We start from the raw sequence: 19,656 nt of genomic DNA on the forward strand, positions 1-19,656 counted from the left end.
TGTCCTTTGGGGGAAGAGAGAAGAAGTTAGTTGAGATGGGCTGGAGCTGCTGTTGTTGCTGTTAAAGTCCGATCCCATTTCATCCCGGGGTGGTGTTTGGGATTCAGCAGAAAATGCCGACGTTATCCGGGTCCCTCTCTCTGGCCTGGTCTGGTCAGGGCAGGACGTCTCTCAGTAGGACACAGAAGGTCTGGGGTCCCAGCAGACGACGGGGCAGTCAGGCCAGTCGGTCACTCCAGGAGCCAATTTTTCGCCTCAAAGTCTCTTTCATTAAGGCCCTGACAGGGGCGTGGTGGGCGGAATGGGATATTTTGGTCACCAGTGAGGCTTAGTTTCCAACACACCAACTTTGGGTCACAGTTTGTGTGGACCAGGCATGATTTTAACCCAGTCCTTGAATTACATCAGCAGACCTTTTACTTTGGACTAATTCAGTCGCTCTCCCTTGTACCTTTCCCCGTCCATATGTAACCCAGGCCTGCTTTGTGTGGGGCTCTGCCCCCCTCTTGTGGCAGCTAGGCCAGCTAGCGATTGTTGAGCCTGCTATAACTTTGGCCAAGAGAGGTGCGTCTTTTAGCTCATGCCTTAAGCTCCAGACGTCCCAGGTTTGTTCCCTGCGGCCGCCGACGGGGGAATCTGTCGGCCTTACAAGGGGTGCAAATTAAGCGCTGTTCCTAGCCCTGGACCAGGGGATGGAGAAAGGTGTGGGGTAGCAAACACTAATAGCCAGGGATAGCTAATAGGTGGATGTCAGTATTTGCTGCCAGTGGCTAATTGTGCTGGGGAGCAGTTTGTTACCCTATATGTGCCACCTCTGAGCTGGCCACCGGCAGCTCCAGCCAACACAACACAACACAACAGAAACCTTCCCTCCTCCCCTGGGTCTCTCTAACCCACCTACCCACCCCACATCCCAGCTTCCATTGCTAATGCACAATATGTAGTGATATGAACTGGACTGGTTGCTCCCCTGCTGTGTGGTAGTCAAATAGACACAGTGAATACAACAAACCCTCCCAAGGTCTCAGCGGGGATCAGGAACGACAGGCTTTGCGGCTTGGATGTGTCCGTAACGACACCTTAGAGACAACTGGGCTGATATGGGCAGCGAAAGCAGGATGAAAACCCCCTCTGGATCTCATGTTACTGATTCAGCTGCTGTCTGTGAACGTATCACCCTTTTAGCCTGATTTGCCAATGTGCTCAGCACCCACAGATCGGCCGGAACTGAGCCAACTCCAAATCAGCGGATTGGCTTAAAAAGCAGGAGATTTAAAGCAAGGATGAAGTCCGGGTTCCGTTTATTTGTCATTTGGCGTAATCGGTCATTGGCTGCAGGAGTGTTCTCGGCGCGTGCTGTCCCAGCTCTGCACGGGCATGCAGCAGACCTCGATCCAACGGCCCAAAAAGACCACAGACTCGGTTCCGTAGCGAAGGCTACCGGCCGGGTTTATTGTCAACGAAGCCCCATAATAACACCCGGCAGACTTTATGGGGATACTGAGACATGGATGCCCATGAGAATGGCCTCGGCTCAGCCAATGGTGGGATTTTACATTTCCCCCTTGGCCAGGCAAAGACACCCTCCTCTGAAACCCTTCTTGATACATCAATACAAACAGTTACATGTTGCCCCGCTGACATGGTTAGTTACCACTCTCTGACATGGTCAGGAACTATCTTCACCTTGTACGTGTTGGCTTGCTCAAGAGATCTGTATCCATCATGCTGACCTTATCTTTCCGAGGGGTCAGTGTGTCCCCCTATCACCTTCTGGGCATGTGTTTACACCATGACCTTGTAGCGGGGTGTTCTGGCATGACACTTCTGAATGTGTTTACATGAATAGTTAGTACCTAGGAGTGCTTCTGTTTTTGCAACACCGGTCCTGTTCTGGCCAGGTTCTGTGAGCTTGCAAGCAGGCATGTTTTCTAGCAAGGCCCGACTTCTGCTCACAGCCTGATTTTTGCTAACTTTGCTTTATATCACCAAGGCCTGACTACTTCAGTTCAGGCCCCTCATACCAGGCCTCACGTCTCAGGCTCTCTCTTTCTATTGCATCTTGTTTTGTGAATGTAGAGGCCACATTGTCAGGCCCCTCTCTACAACCGGGAGGGCTAGAGCCTTCCTTTTTAAATGGAAGCTGAGTTTCTCACCTCAATCACCTGACTCCGGGAGCTGAGGCTTTTTAAAAAAAATACTCCAAATACGATGAGACTCGCAGTAAACCTGTGAGCGTGCAATGCTGCAGACGTGTTGTCAGATGCTGGGTTATGATTTCTGCTAATGATTGGGGGAAGGCAGGGCCTAGCACAGTCTCTTTGTAGAAGTGTATGCTACAAATGGGTCAAGGAACACCTAGCGCAGGGATTGGCAACCTTTGGCATGTGGCCTGCCTGGATAAGCCCCCTGGTGGGCCAGGCCGGTTTGTTTACCTGCTGCATCCGCAGGTTCAGCCGATCGCGGCTCCCACTGGCTGCGGTTCGCCGTCCCAGGCCAGTGGGGGCTGCGGGAAGCGGCGCGGGCCGAGGGATGTGCTGGCTGCTGCTGGCGGGCCGCGGGCCAAAGGTTGACGATCCCTGACCGAGAGCAAAACACAGGGACGCCTTTATGCTACCGGTGTTGAAACTGACTAAAGCAGGGAGGAGTGATTTAAATCTCCCAATTGAATCATGAGTTCAATCAGCACAGGGAGAACCTGCATTTAAATCAGCGTGACGCCTATTGTCCTTTTAAATTCTATTCCCAGAGAAAGGTTGGGTCCACTGCTTAATTTGTGCCAGGGCTGGGCCCCGCCTGCTTTAGGCTCAGCAGTTTATTGCCCCAGCATCTCTGGGCTTGCCGGGTCTTTTATGAATGTAAAAAAATGGCTTGAGCCCCGGCACCTCTGCTGGTTGGTTCTCCTTGACTGGCGTGGCCATGACAATGTCTGTGGGATCACTGGAGCAGGGGGATGAGAATGTAGGCCTTCGATCTCACATGTGAGCGCCCTACCGCCAGGCGACAGACACATTCGCACCATCTCTTGCTCTCTGTCTCCTCCTCCCCCCGTGACTCTTTAAGTAATTATACGGTGTGGACCAATTGCATGGGAAGAACCTGAGGGTACGTCTACACTGCAATTAAACCCCTGGGTCTGGTCCAGGTCAGGTGACTTGGGCTCGGGATGCAGAGCTGTGGCGTGGACATTTGGGCTTGGACTAGACCCTGAGCTCAAGGACCCTCCCCGCTCACGGAGACAGTTTCGAGCCCTACAAGCCTGTCCAGGCATAGCTGTGCCTCACGTCTTTTATTCCAGGGTAGACGTACCCCGCGAGAGCCCGAAAGAAGAATATCCCATAGCTTGAGCAGCCACCTGAAGGGTAGGAGAGCCCTGCTCCAATCCTTTCTCCCCACTGGGTGGGATTGGCTCTAGGTCTCCCACGTCCCAGGTGAGTGCCTTGCCCAGGCAAAAAGTTATGCCTCCTCCCTTGGGCTTTGTGGAGTGCGGTAGGTGTCCAACTCATTCTCACAAGACACCACTTAGGAACCTAAGCAAGCAGATTCCAGAGGGGGGTTAAGACAAGAGCTGCCCAGAATGGGTCAGACCTGGCCATAGACACCACTCAGCCGCCCCGACGTAGGCGCCTAACTGGGTGAGAGGGGTGGGGCTTAGGACACTCCCCTGTGATCCGCATCTCCCATGGGCTGGCCTAAGCAGCTGTCCACGTAACACACTGGCTTTTGTGGATCCCATTCCTAGGTGCCCATCTCTCCCCATGTGTCATACAGGGAGCTGAAGCAGCTAACTTCAGACCTGGTGGGTCGCCAAGGTTATTCCTGTGGTTTTCTAGGCACCAAAAAGTTAGGCGTTGGGATGCTCAGTGTTACATCGCCTACGTCCCAGTGCAGCTCTGGGCCTGAGTGTTTTTCTCCAGACAGGGGCTGCATTTTGTACCCGCTGCCCCTCTCTGGTTTTTGCTGTGGTGAAGCCAGTTGGGGATCCTGGGAGAGCTTCAATCAAACTGAGACCCACAGGCTCTTAAAGACCTAAAATGGAAAACATATGGGCCCGTCAGCACAGTGGCCCCATATCGGTCATAGGGGATTTTAAAGAGAATTTATTTTAGGCTGCTCCCAGATTATTCACATGCCCCTAGTTAAACCACAGACTTATCGCAGCTGTCACCAGGAATGCTGGAGGCCTGGGAATCGGGGCAGGGGGGGAAACATGGATTGACCTTTGGGGGAGGCAACATGGGTTGACGGGATGCAGGGTTGGAGGAGGGGGCTTTGATTTGGTGGGGGGGTTGATATCTCCATCCCCCAGCCCAGCTGACCAGCCGCAGCATCAGTCATCCTCTTGGCCAAAAAAATTATCAAGAGACAAAGATAAGCCAGAACTCACAAGGGCTTCAAAGTCCTGGGATTCTTTGTGTGTGGGGTGGGGAAGGAAGGACCGTTTCTTCTCAGCCTCCACTATGAGCTCCCTCCCCTTTCCTCTCCTCTCGACCCGGCTCTCCACCCCATCACAGACACCTTGTACTTAGTAGGGCGTGGGGCTGCTCCTAGCAAGTCAGTCATCTGTATTAGCTCCGGACGGGCTACAGAGCTCCCTTTAGAGAGAGAGAAACCAGAGATGTGTTTTCCATACATGCCTTTAATGCCCAGCCAGGTATGATGGAGGTTAGCGTCAATAAGGTTTCAGAGTAACAGCCGTGTTAGTCTGTATTTGCAAAAAGAAAAGGAGGACTTGTGGCACCTTAGAGACTAACCAATTTATTTGAGCATGAGCTTTCGTGAGCTACAGCTCACTTCATCAGATGCAATAAGGTATGTTATGCACGGTGCCACCTAGTGGTAGGACAGTGGGAGAGGATGACATTTTACAGCCATATAAAGATCTCACATGCTATCACGATGAGTGCGGCAAAAATAAACCAATGGACAGAGCTGTTCTTCCCGGTAGACGCATTCTAAGAGAACTACTCAGCATTTGCAGCTTCCCAAGCTAAACTTCAAACTGACGTTTTCTTGTAAACTCCTCTGTATATAGTTTTATACCCTGGCCAGCAGGAAGTTTAGACTGGAAATTAGATGAAGGTTTCTAACCATCAAAGGAGTGAAGAGCTGGAACAGCATTCCAAGGGGAGAAGTGGGGGCAAAAGACCTATCTGGCTTCAAGACTAAGCTTGGTGATTTTATGGAGGAGATGGTATGATGGGATAGCCTAATTTTGGCAATTAATTGGTCTTTGAATATTAGCGGTAGATATGCCCAATGGCCTGTGATGTGATGTTAGATGGGGTGGGATCTGAGTTACTACAGAGAATTCTTTCCTGGGTATCCGGCTGGTGAATCTTGCCCACATGCTCAGGGTTCAGCTGATCGCCATATTTGGGGTTGGGAAGGAATTTTCCTCCAGGGCAGATTGGCAGAGGCCCTGGGGTTTTTTCACCTTCCTCTGCAGCATAGGGCACAGGTCACTTGCTGGAGGATTCTCTGCATCCTGAAGTCTTTAAACACGATTTGACGACTTCAATAGCTCAGACATAGGTTAGGGGTTTACTACAGGAGTGGGTGAGGAGATTCTGTGGCCTGCATTGTGCAGGAGGTCAGACTAGATGGTCATAATGGTCCCTTCTGACCTTAAAGTCTATGAGTCTATGATATGAAAGCTCTAGGACTCGTTAGTGCAATGCTGACACCTGCATTCGTTAGCGCTTTTTCCATGACATTCATGAGACTACTCCTATGAGAAAGTATCGCCCAATGTAAAGGTTCCACAATCGAGTCCATAATTTAATTCTATATCGGTAGCGATTGTATGTTTTCAGTCTTTCCCAAAGAAACTGGTGACTGGGAGAACATGGACCAGTATCAGAACTGTTGTCAGGTGTCTCAGCTCATATTAAATGAAGTAGTCAATTTCTAGCTCTTGAGGTTGTGTGGAAAACCTTAAAAGAGTATCCTCAGTGTAACCAACACAGTGACATCTTCTTGAGTCTGCAGAGAGCCTGAACTGATTGCTCTGAAATAGTGGAATGGCTCTGAGTATAATCAATGCAGCAATGCTGCCTGAATCTGCAGAGAGCCTGAACCAATTGCTCTGTGACCCGGGGGGAACAACTGACCATTCATCTCAATGGGGTGCTAACTCCCAACCCCACTGTTCAGGGCATCCTGTCTACCCCACTCCAGCATGGGGCTGTGTGTGTGTGGCAGATGGGGAAGACTACAATGTCCCCCTCCTCCAAACAGAGACACCCCAGCTGCTGGGCTAAGTGCTGGGGGCTCCCACTGCCAGATTGGCATCTGTGGAGTGGAGTGGGTACTCCTTGCTACCCCTGCTCTCCTGATGGGATAGTGATCCCTGCAGCTGCTCCTGCCCTTCTGGGGAGGCAGAGAACCCCAGCCTGCCCCAAAACCAGACCAGACAGGGCCCCCCAATCCAGCCAGCACACCGCTGTTGCGAGCCTAGTCCCTGTCACAGAAGAGGAGTCAGGGTAAGGGCACAATGGCCATTGTGGGGCAGGACAGGTTCTGGTGTGCCTGGATCACCTTAATCCAGCCCTGTGCCATTGGGCCACCCCATCCCCCAACCCACCCTACCCAACTGAACACACAACCATCCACCCCCCCTGCGCCGCAGAACTGTGCCGGTCCCAGGCTGAGGACCCTTAGTTCAGTGGGTGCTTTACAATTCAAATTCCGTCTCGGCATGGAGATTTCCATATCAAATCAGGCTCCTTTTCCACTGACATCAGCAGGGCTGGTTTCCCATTCCCTGCTGCTGTTTGGCCTGAAGAATCGACTGAACCCTGACATTTAGGCAGATGGGACATCAGGGCCAGGATGGAATTTCTGGTCAGAAAGACACCCCTCCGCCCCCCGCCTCCCACCCCCCCACCCACTCATTATAGCCTGCTGCTTAGGGCACCCAGATGGGGTGTGAGAGACCCAGGTTTAAACCCCAATCGCTCCACCTGACTGGGAGCAACAACCCGAGTGAAGGTCTCCCACACCCCAGGTGAGCGTCCTGACTGCTGGGCTATAGGGTGTGTCCTTCCCCCGCACTCCCGTGGGAGCTTGTCCACTTTATATAAATAATTAAATCATTACTGGAGCAGGGACATAAAACTAGATCTCCCACAGCCCAGGTCACCGGCCATATGGGGTATTCTCTCCATCTGTCTTTATACATATACAATGATGGGGTCTAAATTAGCTGGTACCCGTCAAGAAAGGGATCTTGGAGTCATTGTGGCTAGTTCTCTGAAAACATCCACTCAATGTGCAGTGGCCGTCAGAAAAGCAAACAGAATCTTGGGAATCATCAAGAAAGGGATAGAAAATAAGACAGAAAATATCATATTGCCTCTATATAAATCCATGGTACCCCCACATCTTGAATGCTGTGTGCAGATGTGGTCGCTCCATCTCAAAAAAGATATATTGGAATTGGAAAAGATTCAGAAAAGGGCAACAAAAATGATTAGGGGTATGGAACGGCTGCTGTATGAGGAGAGATTAATAAGACTGGGACTTTTCAGCTTGGAAAAGAGACGAGTAAGGGGGGATATGATTGAGGTCTATAAAATCATGACCGGGGTGAAGAAAGTAAATAAGGAAATTTTAGTTACTCATAACACAAGAACTAGGGGCCACTCAATGAAATTAATAGGCAGCAGGTTTAAAACAAATAAAAGGAAGTATTTCTTCACACAATGCACAGTCAACCTGTGGAACTCCTTGCCAGAGGATGTTGTGAAGGCCAAGACTATAACAGGGTTGAAAAAAGAACTAGATAAATTCATGGAGGATAGTTCCATCAATGGCTATTAGCCAGGAGGACCAGGGATGGTGTCCTTAGCCTCTGTTTGCCAGAAGCTGGGAATGGATGACAGGGGATGGATCATTCAGTGATGACCTGTTCTGTTCATTCCCTCTGGGGCACCTGGCATTGGCCACTGTCGGAAGACAGGATACTGGGATAGAAGGACCTTTGGTCTGACCGAGTATGGCTGTTCTTAAGTTCTTAATCTTTTCTCTCATTTTTTGCAAAATAATTCCAAAAGGGCTCGGTTTCATACTGATGAGAAACAGGAAATTTTTTCAAAAATTGCAAAAATTTGCATGAGGTAGGAAAACTAGTCCCCACCCAGCTCTGCTTCTCCCATCAGCCTTTCCTTTGTAATCGACCTTTGTGGAAATGCTTTTTTCTTTTTCCCCCAGCTGGTGGGATTTCCCTTAATCTGTGTTAGATACAGATGCCGCCCCCAGCACTGTAACTGCAGACTGCCTCAGGACAGCCCCTGAGATAGGAAAGTCTGTATCATGGTCATTTTACAGGCAGGGGAAAAAAACGAAGGGATTTTTTTAACCTACACCACATGGAGTCTGTATCAGAGCAGAATTGAACTGGGGTATCCCAAGTTAGTGCTTTAACCTCTGCACCATCCTTCCCCCCCAAATTCCCCTCCCCTCTCCTCTCCTCTCCCTAGGGCCTAACATAACATTCTGTCCTGACTGAGGGACAGGCCTGCAGCGTGAGAAATGGGAATTTCACACAGCATCCGAGCGATTCCCAGCAGGCAATGCTACGCCTGAGGGACGTAGAATATTTGACTATTGAGCCATGACATTTTTATGCATGGGAGAGTTCTAAGGTCATTGTCAGCAGTTCCTAAAATATCAGACATACAATTCCTCTCTGCCCCCGATTCAGCTGGATTCAGTGGCTACTAAAGCGTCCACCTCTCCAGGAAAAGGAATAGAAAGAGAATCCACAGCACATTCTCAAGGGTGGGGGGTGAACCCCAGGCTCGGGGAGGCTAGCCCCCGGTCCGGTCCACCCCTTCCGCCTGCCCCCCCTTCCCCACAGAAGCCCAGAGGCCCCCTCCACACGGCCGCCAGCCCCGGGCCACCTAAGCGCCTTCAGCCCCAAAGCGCCCAGTGGATGGCGTGCCCCCCCCCCAAGCCCCAGAGTGCCGAGTGGACAGGCGGTTCACGGCCCCCTGCCCCAGCCCCAGAACGCTGAGCGGGTGGGTGACCGCCACATGGCCGCCCACCCCCTTCACCCCAGCCCCGGAGGGCTGGGCAGCACAGCTCCAGCACCGGGGGCCTCCCCAGTGGACCGGGGGCCACCCCAAGTCCCAGCTGCCCTAGCCCCAGCAGGCTTCCCAGAAGAGGAGCCGGCTGCCTCGCCTGGGGCCAACTCATGGCAAGCAGGGTGGAGTGTGGGCAGGGCCACACAGGGCTGTTTGGAGAGGTCCAGCCTTCCCCTGCCTATGCTACCCACCGCCCATGCATGTCCTCATCCTTCCTGGATCATATCTACACGAGTGTTCCTGGTCCCCAGACGGCATGCACAGAATACACCATGCTGGGGCCTCTAAAAGGGGCACAGAGCTGACCCCTTCCACCCCAAACGGAATGGGTTTGCTTAGTGACACCAGCACAGTTATCATCTAGTAGTTTTTTTAAAAAAAAACAACAGCAACAGGCCATTAAAAAATCAAGAAAACAAAGCCATCAAAGCCATCAAAGCCATCATAACCCTTGTACCTCCCATGTAATAAGGAAAAGCAACAGTCTTAGCAAATATAAGCCATACGCAACTCAGCCCCATGCTGTCCTGCCTTTGAAGAGGAGTTTTCAGTGTGGGTCAGAGATAAGGTTATTTGGAACGGATCTCACTTCTTCTCCCTCTCACTGGGGGGAGCCCTGCCCCCTCTCCCCCCCCTCCAGAAGTCTATTTACTCACAGTACATGGAGTACCCAGAGCTTAGGTCCCATCCCAGCCAGACACGGCCCCAGGGTGGTGTTACATGGGCAATACATGGCTGGGGTTACATGTGGAAAGGAGGAGAGAACTGGGCCCTTGTCAGACAGGCGTAGTTATACTGCTTTATGTGGGACTTTGTTTGCCTGGCTGTGGGGCTCCAGGCACCAACCCCGGGCTCCAGCCATGTGGCCCCGGCTTCAGGCTCTGGACCCCGGCTCTGGCTGTGGGGCGGTGGAAGCTGGCCCTGGGTCCCAGCCGCGTGGCACCAGGCTCTGATCCCTGGCTGCAGCTCCGACCGCGCAGCGGTGGGCACTGACCCCTGGCTGCAGCCACACAGGCTCACCACCACCCCCATCGCCCTGGGCCCCCACTGCCTCCCCCAACCTCCAATCCACCACCCCCAGGTCCCCACAGCCCCCCCTGCCCCCCATCGCCCCTGCTGCCTCCTGCTCTGACCTGCCCATCCAGGGCTTAATTTGCCCTGGGGCTCACTGAGGAAAGTGAGATTAACAAACATGCAAGTATCACTTTTCACAGCAAAGCTAGCTGGGGGGCCCTGATGAGTGATACTCGTAGGCTTGTTAATATCGGTTATCAGGGCTTCCCAGTTAGCTACTAAGTCTGCTGTGAAAAGTGATATTAGCGAACACACATATATCACTTTCCCCACCATTAGTTTTATTATTGAATCTGCAAAAAAAAATTAAAAAATGCTATGTACATAAATTACAATGATCTGGCCGTGTGTTGGGGCAAATTTATTTGTTTTCCCTAAAGATAATTAAGTATTTTAGGGAAAAGTGTCCGAGCGGACATCAGCAAGAGTTGGTGGCCGCACTCTGAGGCTACCAGACAATTTGTTGCGAGAACCTCTGCCTTCGGGGTTGGCTTTGACAGCCCCCCAGCAATGCAAAGTGACCCGGGGGAGAGAGGCCGTTGGTTACATCCTCAAACAAAGGGAAGAAAATCTGCCCTGCAGGGTATGTCTGCATTAGGAAAAGACATTGAGGTTAGATGGGATCTAATTGCCCTCCCAGATACAGACATACCTGTAATGGGCTCCCCATTGCAGCCTTAACTGGGAGAGCTGTTCGATAATAAGTCACGCACAGGTTGGGGAAGCTAACCTTGGTTTCTGAGCTCCAGACACTGACCCTTGTCACCTGCGTTCCAGAAAGTCATAATGACTGATTAGATTAGCTTTGGCACAAGAACACTGAGCTGTGCAAGGTTGACCTTGCATTTAAGGTCATGGGCAGGTATTTACGAGATCCAGGTGCAATTCATAGAATGCCAGGGTTGGAAGGGACCTCAGGAGGTCATCTAGTCCAACCTCCTGCTCAAACCAGGACCAATCTCCAATTTTTGCCCTGATCCCAAATGGCCCCCTCAAGGATTGAACTCACAGCCCTGGGTTTAGCAGGCCAATGCTCAAACCACTGAGCTATTCCTCCACCCAATCTTCCAGTTCCCCCCATCTATAGAAAAGGGTCTGGCGGATTCTCCTTCACGTCAAGCCTGGATCTCTCTAAAATACACTCTGGCTCCCCCACATGTTATGGCCTCAATGCAGGAATCCTTGGGCGAGTTTCTCTGGCCTGTGACCCACTGGAGGTCAGATTAGATGGTCAGAATGGCCCCTTCAGCATAAGCTAGGTGTTATACACAGAATCTGAAATCAACCAGCGCATTTGGTGCCAGAATGAACGTTTGCAATAACAGCATCATAAAAATATATATTGCTTTTGAGCTGTGCACTGTTTGAATGTCTCGGCTAATGAGACAATAACCTTGGGTGCAGTTTTATGCTATTCAAGATTAGATTTTTCTCTTCCAAACAGACATTAGAACATCTCCCCTGTCTCACGCACAGAGTATTTCCTGAAAGTCCCCAACCCCAACATGCTATGGAAACTCCAGAAGGGTTGAAAATATTTACTGGAGCTCCGCTCCGGATAGCTCCTGCAGAATTTAAGCCCTGCGCATGCCATCATCCTGAGAATGATCATGATTTGTTTAAGGTTTCTTTGAAGCATCACAGCTCAAGGGAGTTAGCCACCCAGTTCCCTCCACTGGAACCCCATCCACATGGGGATATAAATGCCCCATGCAGGTATTTCAAAATTTGGTGACATACAGAGGGGAAAATCAAAACCATCCAGGGAGTTTAGTAGCTAGGAAACAGAACCAGCCACTGATGCTGCAAAGACTTATGCATGTACTTGTCTTGAAGCACCTGAGTAACTTGCTGGGTTCATTTGTGCATAAAGTTAATCACATGCATAAATCTTTACAGAGTCCAGAACACGTCTAGCTCATCCCCATCAGAAAGCAAAGGCCAGCCAGCCGCCTGGATAGGAGAAACTTGTTTCATTTTCCATCTTCCTATAGAAAGAGGCTTGGCCGGGAAAGGCAGGGAGCATGAGCGGGAACCAAGCAGAAATTTTCTAGTTATGAGAAATCCTTCAGCCTAGCGAGAAGGGAGGGAAGAGTCAGCGTGGGAGAAGAGGAAGCATTCGATGGGAAAGCTTTAGCAAAAGCCCTTGAAAGGTTTTTGATTAGCGAGTGGGTGACAATCAGTTCTGTTCAGTATGTTCTTATCCCGCGCTCGTCACCAGGTGTGCATTAAATCTAGGGTGACCAGATAACAACTGTGAAAAAACGGGATGGGGGGGTGGGAGGTAATAGCCCCTATATAAGAAAAAGTCCCAAAAAACGGGAAGAGGTGGAACTAAACGCCTTTCGCTCGGCCCGAAATGAAACATTGGGTTTTGATTTCAAGGCTTCTTTTTTGAAAGGGTTGAATTGATTGACCTAAAACGAAAGGAAATTTCTGAACGGAAAAAAAAGATATTTTGAACGGAAGATGGCAAAACAAAGCGTTGTGATTTCTTCAGCATTTAAGGGTGGTTCCCGCTCCCTGAAATGAGCAAACTGGCGAAATCGACATGAACTCGCAAACTGTTTCACTGTTGACTCATCTAATTTTTTGCCAACATTTTTTGATTGAAATATTTCAGCTAGTTGTAAGTGGGGAGGTTTGTGATGGTCTTTAGTGCCTAGGGGAATCCACACCTGTTTCAAAGCAGGTCCCCCAAGAAAGCTCGCCCTTGCACTGACGTGCTTTACCATTAAGCTAGAGGGATCCCTTGGGTGCCTGAGAAGCAGAGTTGTTACCCATGATCCTCATCTCGGAGCTTACAGCTCCTTTGGCTACCCTGGGCCCGGGCCATGGAGCGCCTTGAAGATAAGGATCAAGGCCTTGAAATCGACTGGATATTCCAGGGGAAAGCAGCACGGAGAGCACAGGACAGGTTTCCACCGGCCACCACTTATCTCCCACAGCTTCTTGCAAAAGAGCTGGTCTCTTTGTTGTGTGCTTGCATAGGGCTGGTGGCCACAGATACTCCCGTATTAATAATTTGCCTCTGATCCTGGGCCTCACCCCACTGCTCATTGAAGTTCATGCAAAGCCACTCGCGAATGTCAATGAGCTTTGGAACAGCTGCCTTAAGTTTCCTTAACAGCCTCTTGTGAGGGACCCGGGCCCCAACCACACACAGTCTAGGGGTGGGAGCTGCACAGCACGTAGGCACAGTGTTCTTTCAGTCTCATCCCTCTACTTGACCACACACATGCTGTCCTCTCCCACCCTTATACACTGTCACACTTGGACCGCACGCGCCCGATTCCACCGCTGCGGAGTGTCAGCAGCTATCGACACTGTGACTGGATCAGCTGCCTCAAAAGTGTGTGTCCCAGGCTCTTTGCTATACAAATCCCCACTCAGCTGAGAAATTTCCATCTCAAACGAGGCTCCTTTTCCATTTTCCTAACCAGGGCTGTTTCCCCTGCCCCGGAGGCGCTCTGTTTAGCGTGAATGCAGTAATTAATACTGATTCAACCAGACTGGGCCCCATTCACCCTTGCCCTTGCTCCCTGACTCTCCAACTGGACTACATCTCCCATAAGGACAGACTGAAAAAATTGGGTTTGTTTAGTGTGGAGAATGGAAGACCGAGGGGGGGGACTGATAACGGTCTTCAAGTACGTAAAAGGTTGTTATGATGAGTGAAGTGACTTGCACAAAAGAGATTGTGGTCGAACTGGGAATAGAATCCCGGAATCATCGAATACTAGGGTTGGAAGAGACCTCAGGAAGTCATCTAGTCCAATCCCCTGCTCAAAGCAGGACCAACCCCAACTAAATCATCCCAGTCAGGGCTTTGTCAAGCCTGACCTTAAAAACCTCTAAGGATGGAGATTCCTTAGGACTTCTCATTGTTCTCCTTATCCACTGGGGACGGAACAAGTAGCCTTGATCACCTTGATCAATTGGTCCTTCAGCCCTCATATAGATTGCGCCGATCACAACACGTCTTCCGTTCTTCTCTTACCCTGGCCTTCCTTCTCCGTGTGCAGCCAGGCTTTTCCACGATAAAATCTTCCCCTCTTTGGAGGTCAGCCGAGTGGTGGTTTCAGATCCCATGGATACCACTCGGCGACAGCTGCAGTCCATTGATTGTCAGGGAGCCTCGCTCTATGCTCGGCCCATCGCATTTTCCTGTACCTGCTTTCAACAACGGCATCCTGCACTTCGCTCTGCTGTCTGTTCACTTCACTGGGGACTCGATCCCGGATCAAAAGGACAAGAAGCAACGGGCTTAAATTGCATCAAGGAAGATTTAGGTTAGACATTAGAAAGAGCTTCCTAATGGTCAGGGTGGCTAAGCACTGGAATAAGTTACCTACGGAGGTTGTAGAATCACGAGCACTGGAGGTTTTTAAGAACAATTACCTGTCAGGGACGGTCTAGATAATACTTAGTCCTGCCTCAGTGGAGGGGGCAGGACTAGGAGACCTCCTGAGGTCCCTTCCCGTCTTACGATTCTACGACGCTTATTGGCCACAGGACTGTCATGATGCACTGCAGTGGCTCAACAAGAGAGGAGGCCATGGTGCATCATGGGAGATGTAGTCCGGCTGGGGAGCCTGGCCTATAGAGAAGAACAGAGGCATGAAGCATCTGAATTACAACCCCCACAAGGCTTTGGGGTAGCATTTCTGAATTGAAACGTTTGGTCTTCACCTATGAATATTTGGGTTTCAATTTTTTCCACTCAAAAAACTGAATTTTCCATGGAAAAAATGTTTTCTAACCAACTCTGTTCAGCAATTTTGAGTGTTCATGGGATTTGGGTTGTAGGGAAGTTGTGGAGAAAGAAAGTTATGCAATAGGGGGGAAAGGCTCCAGATTTCTGGAGCACTGGGAAATACTAGCTGCGATTTCCTGCATTGCGTAAAAGAAACGCATTGCACAAGGCAAATATTATGCAAAAACTGAAATAGCCCACTGATATTTCTAGAGGGGTGGAATTAACACCAAGACACATTCCATGTGCTACTTACGGCCCTGGTCCTGCAAACACTCACCCATGGGCTTTCGGTCTACGAGTAGCCTGCTTGACTTCAAAGGCTACTCAATGCATCTAGCGAAGTACTGTACTTGCATAAGTCTTTGCAGGATTGGCGCCTATGGGCGGCATTTTCAAGAGCATCTAAAGCCCGGAAGGCCCTGCTCCAGTGACACGAACCCCTGGAAGGGTCCTGCACACTCTGAAAACAATATGCCAGGGATGCAAGGGGCATTTTTAGTAATGATGCCAAGAAGTGTGAGAACTCTCTGGCATATCACCAGGCTACTCCAACACCCATCTATGAAGATATTGACAATCCAGTAACAGCCCTGTAAATCTACACCAGTTAAACCCTGGAGCACAGCGCCTTGCCAGCCACAACTAGTTCTCACAAGCCCTCCCTGTACCATAGTCACATTGCTCTGGTAGCTCCCAATGGGCCTCATTCTTTTTCTCTTGTTCTTGGGAAAGGGACAGAGGTGGGTCAAGGCAGCTTGAAGCCCCCTTTGTGCTCTGTATTCTGTGGACCCGCAGGGCTCAGCCCGTAGGATAAGTTAAAGCAGCCTAAGGGCAGCAGTCCAGCCTCTCCCCCCTTTGCCTACCTGGCCGAAAGCTAGTGCTAAGGAGACAGCTGGCTGCAGGGCCCAGCCTCAACTTCCCCTTCTGAGCATCCACTTGCTGCTTCCCCTTCCCTCTAAAAACCGGCCCCCCGCTGACCCCTCCAGGGATCTTCCTGCAGCTGCAGTGCCTGCCCCGCCCAGCTCCCACCCAGTGGGTTTGTTTCACAAAGTCCTTTGAAGCGTGACAAAGAAAACACACACACACATGCACACTGACAATTTAATTAGAACCAAACCCAGGCTGCACCTGGCTGATAGGTGAGGATTAGTTAAAGCATTGGACTCGTCCAAACAGGATTCGCCTGCTCCACCTATCCAAAGCCAGTCATTGAGTAAACACCAGCTGGTTTGGATCCAGGCCTTCAGGACAATAGGCAGAAGGAACTCACAAAAGAAGAATCGTTACTGAAAGCGAAAAGCTGAACTATTCAGTTTGCACCCCGCAGGGACAGTGATTCCAACCGTCAGCGTTTTTGAACTGGGGCAAAAGTTTCCTGTGAAAAATTCGGACTCAATCTTTGGATGGAAACTTTTTGCTCAAGAGTTTTTCTCTGGAGGGAAAAAAGTTTCGACCAGTTCTCTTAAAAAGCCTCCTAAAAATCCAAACTTTCTAGGTTAATAATCCAACGTAGCGTTTACATAGCACGCTGCGTGTTGAAAGCAGTGCACAGACACGAACAAATTAAGCTTTACAATACACACACAAGGTAGGTGTGCAAATATTATCACTCCACTTACAGATGGGGAAACTGAGGCAGGGAGGTGCAGTGACTTGGTCATGGTCACACAGCGCATCAGTGACAAAACATTGATTCTTCCAGACCCCACTGATTTTCCTCAAACCCTCCTCTCTTGAGGCCAGTCCTGACAGGGGCATGGACTTGGTCTTATAGATCTTTTCCCAGCTAACTCTTTTAGGGTCCCGTCTCTTTAAAGACAACCAGATGCCCAATGCCCATATTCTCCTGGATGGCGGCTCCAGGATTAAAGCCGCGTCTGTTTTGCTTCAGCCCAAGAACAATAATTTGCAAACCACTGACCAGAGAAATGGGCCGGCGGAGTATTAACTACAGTCAAAGGAGAGGGGAGAGGCTGGGACACTAACATGAGTCCATGCCCAGGGTGTTCGGTGGGTATGTCCACACAGGGATAAAAACAACCCATGGCTGTCTGGACCTAAGCCCTAAACCAAGCCTCTGGGGTCTCGGGTTACACTCAGGGCCTGCTCAACCACTAGGCAAACTAGGCGGTCGCCAAGCGCGCCAAGTGGTTGGGGGTGGCGGTGGAGCGGAGGTGAGCTGGGGTAGGGGGGCGCGGGGAGAGGGCGACGGGGAGCTGCCAGGGGTGGAGGGGGAGGGGCCGGCGGGGAACTGCCGCGGGGTGGGGGCTGCCCGGACCGAGTGGGGGGGCAGCGACGGGGAGTTGCCACGGGGGGGCACTCCCTGGGCTGAGGGGGGGGAGCTGCCGCGGGGGGGGCCTGCTTGGGTCGAGGGGGGAGGGGGTGGCAGGGAGCTGCCGCAGGGGGTGCTCCCCTGGCCGAGGGGGAGGGCAGCGGTGGGGAGCTGCCACGGGGGGGCGCCTCAGGGCGGCGGGGGGGGCGGCGCAAGGTGGAAGTTTCGCCGAGGGCGTGAAACCTCCTTGCACCGCCCCTGTCTACACTACAGAGTTAGGCCGACGTAAGGCAGCTCACACTGACCTCAGTCTACAAGCCTCGCCACCACAATGCTGCTCCCGCCGACGTGAGCCACCCACGACGCCGACCTCATCACTCCACCTCTGCGGGAGGCGCAGCGTTTCGGTCGACGTAGTTCGGTCCACCCGGGGTCAGGGGGGACGCGGCGTTGACTCTTCCGGCTCTCAGGCCCGGGGCGGGGGGCAGGGCTCCGGGCTCTCCGTGCCCCACCGCGTCGGTTAATTTGGTGAAAGTGCCCCCGGCGAGGAAGCCCCCCACCGCCAACACAAGGCGCATGGCGTGGGTGTGAAAAGCCGCCGTAATTACCCCGGTGGCTGTGGGCCGACGTATGTTCGGCCGACTTCATAGTGTAGGGGTGGCCTGAGTCATCCCAGGGGAGTCAGAGGGAAATTCTGCAGAACTGACTTTCATTGCATCAGATATGAAAATGACTCCACGCATCGGTGTCCTGGTGAGCTGTTTCTCTTAAACCCCACTCGGTTTCCTCCCCCACATTCCCATCCTTTGAGGTGTCTGGACGGTTTGAAGTTGTGGCCCAGAACTGCATCTAGGAACTGTAGGGGGTGGGGGGGAAATGGAAGGTTTGGCTGGTGGGAAGGGGGCAGCTGGGGAGGCAATTCGGGAGTATGGGAGAAAGGCATGAACTGGGTCTCGCTGCTAAAGCTCCCGGCTGCCAAATAGCTCAGGAGGAGGAAACATTTTTACGAATCCGCATGGTTCACACCCGACATGAGACAGATTCCTCAGGGAAGGAAGGGCCCTGTCTGTCATGTCATACATACCACTCCCACGCCAACGCGAGGAAGTCAGCATGAACCGGCATCAGCCCCTTGACTCCCAGGGGGCAACCCCCACCCTACGCCAGGGGCAGATCGGGCCCCCTTGATCCAATGGAGCAACACCGCTCTGCGCCAGCTGGGAAACCGGCCCTGTTCGCTTGGGACGGGCATCTGCTCTCTGCAGCTCTGGGCAGACGCTGGCTGGGGCGCCCGAGGTGGCCGAATGAAGCAAAGCCCAACGGTCAACGTGACGTGGCTTCTCTGCCTGGCTGTAACGGGATAACTTCTGGACACCGTGGCCGATCGATCCCAAAGTTTTGGGGAATGTTCTAGGCATCCGTAGGCAGAACCCTATCGATTTGGGTAAAAATCCGGGGGAGAAAGGGGCACACAGAGACCCCCTGGCACTGGGTTAGCTCCCCATCACCTCTACCCAGGTCTGTAATTGTCTCTGGATCAAAGAACTGGTTGATGGCAGCTGTTAAAACCTCCCAGCCTAACAACTCCCCATCTCAGCTCTGCCCAGCGTTCCCCTGGAGTTTAAAAGGGGGACACCCTGAACGACCGATCCCCCTCGCAGAACGAAAAGCAGGGCCGGCCTTAGGGAAAACGGCACCTTGGGCCAACTCGTACCTTGGTGCCCTTTCTTTGAGTTTGAGAACAGCAGCGCGGGGCGCGGGAACCAGCTCGCAGCCCCACAGCCCGGCCGGGCTGCCCAGGGAGGAGTTTCCGAGCCTGGGGGCTCCCCCGGCTATACACCCCCTGGCCCCCTTGGAGGAGGAGGAGAGCGGGTGCATGGCTCCTGCCTGTGCCCGCAGGAACCCAGTCGCCGGCCGGCTTGCTCTGCAGGGTTGAGCCCGGCTGCCTGGGCCTCCCCGCCAAGCTGGCAGCTCTGGGTGGCATCACTCAGCCCCCCATCTGACCCGCCATTCACCCCCACTCCAGCAGCCGACGCCGGCCAGCGCGCAGCATTCAGACAGCGCCCCCTGGGCCCGCTGACCAAAGAGCCCTGGGCGGTCGCCTACATCGCCCAGCCGTAAGGCCGGCCCCGATGAAAAGAAATAAATCACACAAGCTGAGCTATTCGCACATGTCCCTGCGAGAGAGGGAAAGGGGAGGGGGGCACCCAGGAAACGAAGGGACACCAGGATCCCAGGTGGGTACAAGGAGCTCAGCCAGCACAAGGTACAAAGGATGCGACCCTCTAGTTAAAGCTGCAGCCAGAGGACCATGGCGAGCCTTATTTTGACCTCCCGCCCCCGGCTTCTCGTAGGAAGGGGATTTTCCATGGGAACATTTGTTCTTAGTTATAAGGGAATAAATTATTTTAGTGGAATCATCACAATTGCAGGCCAGGGCCCTTTCCTACGGGAAGGCCTTG

This window comes from Chelonia mydas, chromosome 14 (assembly GCF_015237465.2).
Source record: "Chelonia mydas isolate rCheMyd1 chromosome 14, rCheMyd1.pri.v2, whole genome shotgun sequence".
NCBI lineage: Eukaryota > Metazoa > Chordata > Testudines > Cheloniidae > Chelonia > Chelonia mydas.